This window comes from Primulina eburnea, chromosome 10, assembly GCF_022965805.1.
Source record: "Primulina eburnea isolate SZY01 chromosome 10, ASM2296580v1, whole genome shotgun sequence".
In the NCBI taxonomy this organism is placed as follows: domain Eukaryota; kingdom Viridiplantae; phylum Streptophyta; class Magnoliopsida; order Lamiales; family Gesneriaceae; genus Primulina; species Primulina eburnea.
In genome coordinates this window covers 36,216,954-36,227,592 of record NC_133110.1, presented here as the reverse complement: position 1 = coordinate 36,227,592, position 10,639 = coordinate 36,216,954, and positions in this window count along the sequence as shown.

Below are 10,639 nucleotides of genomic sequence, written 5' to 3'. Positions count from 1 at the left end.
GCTCTCCTAATGTTCAACCACCAATTCTTTGCTATATCTTGCAATTGATGGCCAATTAGCTTTATCCTCTTCTCGTCACTATATTCCAACGAGTCGAATAGCATTTCAATGTCTTCAAGCCAACTCTCGCACTCGATGGCATTCTCGGTACCTTTTAATGTGGGAGGTCGAAAGGATTGGAATCGCTTCAACAACGTCTCCATAGGGGTCGCCGTAACATCCATAGGATCTCCGGATGTGCTCCCCTGTTCTGGCGCTGCTGGTCGTAGAGGTACTGCTGCTCTTCTAGGTGGCATATCTAATAATCCAAAAGATTAGTATACAAGATATACTACTGTATCAGCCATCCTCTAGTCAGTTACCTCTGATCTAGAATCAGTTCTGATTCAGTCAATCACATGCTGAAAGAAGTCAAATAACAACAACATGTAATAAGGGAAGCAATAAACATGCTAGCACATCATAAGCAAGGAAGAAGACTCGATCTACCCCGCTCATTCTATCCTATCTTAGTCTAAAGGAACTATGGCTCTGATACCACCTGTTGTGGGGACCCGGGCTCTTATTCTTTTTCTTGGGATTAAATGGATCATTAATATAAAAACGTGGGTCAATTTTTCGCTTTTTACATTAAATCTAATGTAAACAAACCAGCATGAGTTCTTTATTTAAATACAACATACAAACATCAAATACATGTATTACTCTGTATGTTCTCCCTAACCAGTAATAAAAAACAATACATAATAAAAGACAACTACTGGTCCATCTGCTACGCCCGAGATCTCCACGCTAACACGATCATCTCTGTCTCGACCCAGATCCTGCCCCACCTGTTGTTATGCACACATACAGACATAACAACAGCCGGAAAACCGGTGAGAACAAACCCCAGTATAAACATGTATACATGAAATAAAACAATCTAAAACATGAAACATGCTGATATGAATGTCATTCATATATAATCATGCAATGCGAATCTAATCATGTCTAGATGCGACTCGACTAGAACTCTAGGGATCCCGTTGTGAATAAGACGTCACTGACTGTCACCTACCCTACCAATCGAGGTGCTGTACGTCTTATTCCTAGACTTCGGCCTGATCTGTATCCACGTCTACAAAGGGGCGGTGATCTTCCCCTAAGCTGAGATATCGCCGAACATCTAGTAGTCTGCCTGATCTCCAGACTGCCCTATCTTAATGTATGAATACAAAATCTGTAAACAAGCATAATCATTCTAATGCAATGTCCCATGATCTGTAAACAATGCATAGCAAGATTTGCATACAAGTTCTATAAACAAATCTATATACAATTCATAATCATATCAAGATATAATCAATAAAATAAGTATGTGATTTTGGTTGGGAAACTCAAATGTGATCTCATTTGAGTCGTGATTCCCCAAACAAAACATGTACTATACCTTTCGTCGTAGAATTGCTGTCACGGTCGTCAATACGAATCTGAAATGGAAATGTGGATACGCACTCTATCAATATCTAATCTAAATCAACACATAACCAAGTTACTACGTGATCTCGATACAATTTGACGGCATAACGACGTAATTCTCGATACCGGTCAATCCAATTCTCAACAGATATCAATATAGATTAATATCCAATCTCCACAATCAATAATCGATCTCATGAGTACATCATAACCTCAAAAATCTGCACAATCTATACTCAATATATACTAGAATTCAAAACCATCACATACGATATCTGTTTTACGATCCGTTTATGTTACTATGATAACCATCACTTCAAGAACACATCTTAAAGCTTAAATTATAATTCTCCCAACACATACATTTCAAAACATGCTGGAATCGAAGAAAACTTACATCACTTTGTAGCTAATAAAGAGAGAAGCTCAGCACCGAAGTCGGATTTGAATTTGGATTGCTAAATCTTGCAAAATCACAATTATAAAGTCTAAGAAATGAAGCTTCTCTCCTATGAATTTCGAACCCTTCTGCTGAAATGAAGAAAAGAATCGAGGCCTTTGTATATATATCTTGCATGCTTTGATACACATGGCTAATCCTTTGCATTACACGTCTCGCGCATATGCGCGGCATTACTCGCACATATGCGCGAGACCTACTGTCTCGGCACTTGGCAGAAAATAACACTCGCGCATATGCGCCACTTATCTCGCGCATATGCGCCCAAGCTTCTGGACCAACCGCGCATATGCGCGTCCTCAACTCGCGCATATGCGCGAGACCTTCGTCTCGGCATTTCCTGAATTTTGACAACTCACGCATATGCGCGCTTTGTCTCGCGCATATGCGCGAGATCTTCGCATCTTTAAAAATGGAAAACGCCCCCCTCGCGCATATGCGCGCCTCTTCTCGCGCATATGCGCGAAGGCTTCGACTTCCTTCGCGCACAGCCGCGCATTTCTCCGCGCACATGCGCCAAGGCTTCGACTCTTCTCATCTTATTATGGTATTTTCTTACCTTTCTCATGTCTTTCCTACTCCCACTCTACTTAGTGTTTCTCATGCAATGTCATGCACTCTCACACCTTCGAATGTCGTATTAATGAAGACTAATAAATCTTGAGCCTTACACTTTCCGAGATGAATTGCACTCTGACTGTCACAGATTAACTTGTATTGATCTTGCACAAAACTTAATTCCTCCATAAACCCTTTCATCCATAACATTTCCTTGCATGCCTCAGTTGCTGCAATGAACTCCGCTTCAGTGGTTGATAATGCTACACACTTTTGCAACTTTGATTGCCATGACACAGCTCCCCCTGCAAATGTAATCAGGTATCCTGATGTGGATTTTCGGGAGTCAACATCTCCTGCCATATCTGCATCTGTGTAGCCTACAAGCTCAAGTCTGGATCCTCCAAAACTCAACCTATATTTAGAGGTTCCACGTAGATATCTGAATATCCATTTTACTGCAGCCCAATGTTCCTTTCCTGGTTTTGAAAGGAATCTACTCACTACACCTACTGAATGAGCTAAATCTGGCCGAGTACATACCATGGCATACATCAGACTTCCAACAGCTGAAGCATATGGAACACTTTTCATTTCTTCTTCCTCATCCTCTGTAATAGGACTCTGCTTTGAGTTCAACTTGAAGTGGTTGGCAAGAGGACATCCAACCGCTTTGGCCTGGTCCATGTTGAACCTCTGAAGTACTTTCTCAATATACTTCTCCTGCGACAACCAGGTCTTCTTGGCATACCTGTCTCGATGGATTTCCATGCCAATAATTCTTTTTGCTGGCCCCAAGTCTTTCATAGAAAAAGTCTTGCTTAGTTGCTTCTTTGGGCCTTTGATTTCAGAAGCATCTTTGCTAACAATCAACATATCATCTACATAGAGTAAAAGCACCATCAAATCATCATCAGAGGTATCTTTGACAAACACACAATGGTCTGCAGTGGTTTTCTTGAATCCCTGTTGAGTTATCACCGATTCAAACTTCTTGTACCACTGTCTTGGTGCTTGCTTGAGACCGTACAAACTCTTCTTTAATCTGCACATGAGGTCCTCTTTCCCCTTCTCTTCAAACCCCTCTGGTTGCTCCATGTAGATTTCTTCCTCCAAATCCCCATGAAGGAATGCGGTCTTGACATCCATTTGTTCCACCTCCAGATCAAGCTCAGCTGCTAACCCTAGCACAATCCGGATGGATGTCATCTTTACCACAGGTGAAAATATTTCGTCAAAGTCGACCCCGTGTTTCTGTCCGAAACCTTTGACGACAATCCTAGCTTTGAATCTTGGTTGACTACTGTGTTCTTCGTGTTTCAATCTGAACACCCACTTATTTTTCAAAGCTTTCTTGCCTTTCGGCAATTTCACCAGCTCAAATGTCTCATTCTCATGCAATGATTGCATTTCTTCTTGCATAGCCTCCATCCACTTATCTTTGTGTTCACTGGTAATAGCTTCCTCGAAGCTCTCTGGTTCTCCCCCATCAGTTAGTAGGATATATTCATTTGAGGAATATCTGGTTGAGGGTCGCACTTCTCTTCCAGAACGTGTGGTCATTGTACCACGAGAACTTTCTGCTGGTGGTTCACTGTGAACACGGATCTCATCATCATCTTCATGATCGTTCTGCAATTCTTCACCTTCAACCGGTTGTGGATTTACCGTTGAAGGCCACCATTCCAGATCTTGTTCAGATCCAGAATTCTCCTTTTCCGCAGTCTCCAAGAATTCATTCTCCTCAAATATGGCATCACGAATTCTTATAGGCTTTTTGAGATCTGTATTATAAAACTTGTAACCAAGTTGATCCTCGCCATAGCCTATAAATATGCACTTTCTTGTTTTGACATCCAACTTATGTCTTTCATCCTTTGGTATATGAACATAAGCAACACAGCCAAATACCCGCAAATGATTATAGGAAACTTCTTTGTCTTGCCACACCTGCTCCGGGACATCATAATTGAGAGGAACACAAGGTGAACGATTCAATATATATGCAGCAGCAACCACGGCCTCACCCCAAAATTCCTTAGTCAGCTTTGCATGTGAGAGCATGCTTCTGACTCTTTCTGCCAAAGTTCTATTCATCCTCTCAGCTAATCCATTGAGTTGTGGTGTCTTTGGTGGTGTTGTTTGATGTCTGATTCCATTCCTTTTGCATATCTCATCAAAGTTTCCAATGTATTCTCCTCCATTATCCGTTCGAATACATTTGAGTTTAATGGATGTTTGTCGTTCAACCAAGTTTAGAAAATTGTTGAATGTTTCTGCAACTTGGTCCTTGGTTTTGAGTGTCCACACCCAAATTTTCCGAGAATGATCATCGATAAAAGTTACCCAGTACCTCGCTCCTCCGAGCGACAATGGCATCGGACCACATAGATCTGAGCGCACCAGATCTAGTATTTTATCGGCTCTGCTAGGAGGTGAACTTTTGAATGATATTCTGTTTTGTTTTCCGGCTAAGCAGTTTGTGCATTGTTTCATATGAACCTGCTTTATACCGGGCAGAACTTACTTGCTCACAAGGTGTGTAAGATTCTTTTCACTTATGTGACCAAGACGTCGATGCCACAACTCTGTTGAGTTTTCTTCCCCTGCGTAGTTCACTCCTTCAGAATGACCTTCCTGAACTACATATAGCTTTGACATCTTTAATCCTTTTGCCACCACAAGTGATCCTCTTGAAATCTTACATACCCTATTTCGGAAGGTTGTACAGAAACCTTCTTCATCGAGTCTTTCGACCGATATCAGACTCAGGCGCAAATCTGACACATGCCTGACGTCTTTCAGGATCAGTGTAGAGCCATCCACGGTAGTCAAGCTCACATCTCCTTTTCCCACGACTCTGGATAAGTCGTTATTCCCCATTCTCACCACACCAAAGTCTCCTTGTGTGTAGGATGTAAAGCATTCTCTTCGAGATGTGACGTGGACTGTTGCTCCACTATCGATCACCCAACTAGTTACTTGAGTTGCCAAATTTACGGACTCTTGCTCTAGCTCGTGAACAACATTGAACTCGTCAATGGCGTTTGTTTGCTCATCGTCGGTTTCATGTTTGTTTTTCGGTTGCCGACAATATTTTTTAATATGTCCTTTTTCTCCACAGCGATAACATTTTATGTTGGCATATCTCCCTGAGGACTTGCTTCTTCTTGGCTTCTGATTTGTGTTTTTCTTGATCTTGCTTCTCCCCCTTGACTTAGCAGCCAAAACATCTGACTGTGAGGTAGAGGATCCTTGAGATCTCCGTCTCATCTCTTCATTCAAGATGCCACTTTTGATGAAGTCCATACTCACGGCTCCTCCAGGTGCTGTGTTCGTGAGTAATACCTTCAGAGTCTCCCAAGACTCTGGCAATGAAGCTAGCACAATCAGAGCTATCACCTCGTCATCAAGTTTTATGCTCATACTTGATAACTGCTCCACGAATCCTTGAATCTCGTTCAGATGATCTGCGACCAAAGTTCCTTCTTTGTATCGAACTTGGACAAGCTTGCTTAAATAAAACAATTTGTTGTTGCCACTTTTGGAGGCATATAGTGTCTCCAACTTTGTCCAAAGCGTACGAGCATGTGTCTCGTTAGAGATGTGATTATAGACGTTGTCATCGACAAATTTTCGGATGTACCCACAGACTTGCTCGTGCTCGAAGTTCCATTTGGCATCTGATTTATCATCTGGTTTAGACTCGCTGAACACCGGTAGGTGCATCTTGGTGACGAATAGAAGATCTTTCATCTTACTTTTCCAAATTTGATAATTAGAGCCATTAAGGCTAATCATCTTACTTGTGCGTACCTCCATCTTTTGTGAATGCTACCAACGAATAATCGTCAAAGCCTGAACACAAAAGAACCACTTCCCTAAGACTGTCTAGAAAGCCTTTTCTGATGTGGAAGTTCAGACTAAGCTGCAACCACAGAGCATACGAGGAATTTCTATAGTATTTGAGAATCTAGCTCTGATACCAGTTGTTGGGATATCACGGAAATAAACGAGGTAACATCGCAGCGGAACATCATAAGTGATATCAACAATGAATAAGATGGACACCAATATTTATAGTGGTTCACCCCAAGATTGGGCTACGTCTACTCTAAACCTCTCAAAGAGATCACTTCTTTATTAATAACAAAGAAGACAAGAGAATTGAGAATACAAAGTATTTCACTCAGAACAATCTGATTTTAACACTCACTTTCTCTCCACTAGTCCTATTCCTTCAAAGGATAAACACTCCTTAAGAAATCTCACACTAAATCCTTTATCTCACTTCTACACTTATGATTGTAGATGAGAGGATTTGTGTTTTTTGTGTGATTTTGAAATGAAGAATGGATGGGTATTTATAGGAAAAGTTTAGGGAAAAACAAAAAATAAAACTTCATGGCTTACCTCATAATTTTTGACTAATCAACACATGTGTTAATTGTGTTGTTGAATTCCAAAATGGTGTTCTTTGAACTCAATTTAAGTGGCTTTGAATTCAATTTAGGTTGCTTGATTACTTAGCAGTTATTGATGTTGATTCAGGGCATTCTTACATTGGATTGTTGGAGCACTTGCTTCGTGAGGGTGAAGGGTTGGCAGCACGTCTCCGATAGAAGATGTTCGGAGTCGAGACGTTTTTATGATCTCTATGCCACTTCTATGGTCCTATATGATAAGGATATACACTCACATTTACAAATTCATGGGCAATCCCATGACTTTGTCAATGTGATTGTGTATCGTTATCACTATATGGATAATAGATTAAGATTTAGATCTTGAATTTCTAGTACATTGTTATGGTTCGTATCTCAGTTACTGTACTTAAATTAAATTTTAGACTGGGGAGCTTAGGGACTGAGAAATGAATGTCATGGAAAATATATCTACTCTTGTTGATAGGAGGAAGGAGATGGACCATGGCAGCAAATGAAGCATGCTATGACAAAAGCTGTCATTCAGCATACTGTCTCTTCTTGGACTGACATCCCCGTTGAGTCGTCGACAATGAATGCCGTTGCCTCCTCAATATGGAGGATGAACTTCATAGATGAAATCTAGAAGGCCTATCCTGATGTCTTTAAAATGATGCTTCAGATTCTTGAAGACGGGAAGTGCTGATATATGGTTTTTTCGCACTCAAAGGAGAAGCAGAAGATTAAAAATTTTGTGTTTTGATAATCAAAACTCTATTGGTCATCGATTTAACATTCATAAGTCGTTTAGAATTGATTTACTTTTGCTTTTAAAAATGCCTGATACCAAACAAATCTAAGATTAGTGAAGTTTCTTTCTTGTAAATCCCTGTAAACGATCTACTGGAATCAACATCCTTCAATCTCGTGAATCAGGTCCATGATCAGAAACTGAATTCATCGTATAAATCGCATTAGAGATCCAAACGAAATTTTCATCGAGATTTGATCGCTGGAATTTCAAAAATCCGACGGCGGTAGTTCCTTGTGTGAGGTAGAGAGAGAAATTTTTTTGTGGACAAAAACTTATGTGTAAAAGTTATGTATGTAATTCAACTATTAATTATACATATATTAAAATTCTCTTCCCGGTCTAATCATGACTCTCATTTTATCAAGATATTGTTTTTCATTATTCAAAAACTCTCATGTATATTTTTCACTCTTGAAAACATCATGTATAATTAAATTATCATCCATATTTGATAATACACACACACACACACATATATATATATATATATATATATATATATATATATATATATATATATATATATATATTTATATTGTATATATATTTATATGTTTTAAATAAAATAACATTTGTTTAATTACTCAATTTATTATTTATTAATTAATATATTCTAAACTCTTCTAGAATGTTCCACGAGATTTTGCACTTAGCAGTCAGTACTACTAATTTGCTATTTCATTAGTATATTTTAAATTTACTAAATAAATAATTGTGAACTCATTATAACCCCGATCAATAATCAAACAACAATGATGTATCGATGGTATAAATCTCGTACACATGATGAAAAATGAAAATTTCGAATAACAAAATTTTTTACTGATCTAATTTGATAGCTTTCAGTTTGTAAACTCAATAACTAAACAGACAGTTCCACTCTTCTCATTTAACTAGCAGTTAAGATAGATTTCAAAACTTCTATTACATGGAATCAATTCATAAATTCATTGATAAGCAATTTGTTTGATTTTCATCGAACTACAGTCATCAAATTCAACTTATTGAATTTGATTATCTCAATGTGAACATATAATCTAATATTTGTGTGACCATCAATGGTTCAAAGACACAACTAGCTGTGGATCTACAACTTCATATGATTCAGAACAACATTTGTTCATATTCAGGCTTACCCAAATTATCATCATTCTTTTCATCAACCTTTTGATCAAGAACGCCAGAACTCGAGTCCGATTGCACCTATCAGATTATGGTAAAAACGTCTAGTAGCGTCGCCCCATGGTCCATTAGCTATCACCGATAGTGCCTGTAATAACGTTAAGTTAAGGTTAGCATACAATACCCTTCAACTCATGTATCATGTTCGAATATGCAACTATTTGTATATCTAGAGTTACAAACAAATTCGAAAACAATGTGATATATCTTAGAGTAATAATAGTAATATGTTAAGTATAATTGAGGAAACCTATTTTCAAAATGTACATGTCTTACTTTGGCCAGAGATTCCTTCCACTATTAACTCATCATATCACATAGAATATCTTCATCTGAGAGTGAGTGGTGAATCCCGAATACAATATATTGACTCCTACGAATTTTGAACTATACACAACCTCTTTATCTGATGACCCTCAATAGAGTCGGTAAACGGATCAAAGTGCATGCTAGTACGTAGAGCTTTCACGTTGTCCCGTATCAAAGGACTAATGGTGTACAACTATAACTATGGACTTTTCTACTCGACAAGTAATAACCATTTGGAATGTCCGAAGTAGGATTGTTCTGTGCACAATCAAATGACCAATCATATGTAAGAATGATATCTCTACATCATTACCAATGAAACGTGACGTTTATATCATATATGATAGTCTCAAGTTCGAACGAACTTTATCTTTATTTTTTATGGTTGAATCGACTATTAACCAGTTTTGAATATACAATAGTTTTCTAATGAGTTTTATGATTTATGTTGAGAAGCATACCTCATGATATCTATTATATTATATATTCAAGAATTTTATCTATGTAGTTTTTAAAAATCTACATAGAAAATAAATATTATAATTGGATAAAATCATAAAATATTATTAAAATAAATATTGTTTTGCACAAAAGTCAATAAAATCTAAGACACGAGAGAAACATTGAAGTTGCAGACAGCAAAGGTTGGACAGTTAGCAGCAGTGTAATCGAGAGGGAGGCCGTCGAATAGGCTTTGATGTAAAAGGACAGCAGCTACAACTGAATCAAGAGCCTGGTGACAGTGGAGCTGAAACTGTATTTCAGGCTGGAATTCTTGAACCGGTTAGATGAGATAATCGTTCTCCGACTGCATACCTGGCTGGAGGTGAAGGAGAGAGATGATATCATGTTAAAGCATCCAAGGACGTCGAACTTCAAGTTACTGATAGGTTTAGAGATCAAGTTTTCGAGGAAGGACAGCATGGCTGAGAAAATGCTTGCCCACGATGTCAAAGAAGGCTATTCAATCACCCTGAACTTTGATTCAGATGGCCACATATATATAGTTCTAAAGCAGAGGGGCTCCACCAGTCCTCCCAAACCATCTCCTCCATCTTTGATAGAATAGATTTAGCTCGTTTTTTCAACTTGGCCCCTCAATGCTCTCAGTTAGAACCGGCGTCCGTATGTATAGGCCCGACTCTGATGTTTCTGGTCCAAAACCAATCTTTTACAGGCTTCATCTTTATGATACTAGCTGCTAGATGAAATCCATTGTACCTACATTCTTACCAGTGGATGCATGTTTTAAGTTTCTTATGTTGTGTTACTTGTATGATTAGTTGAATATTACAGCACCGTTACTTAATCTTTTACTCTCACAGAGTGGTAAAAATTGTTATACCTTCAACATAATTTAGACAAGATTCCTTAAATGAACAAACTGTATGCATTATTGGATCATATATACCGAGAGAGCAGCTAGTCCAT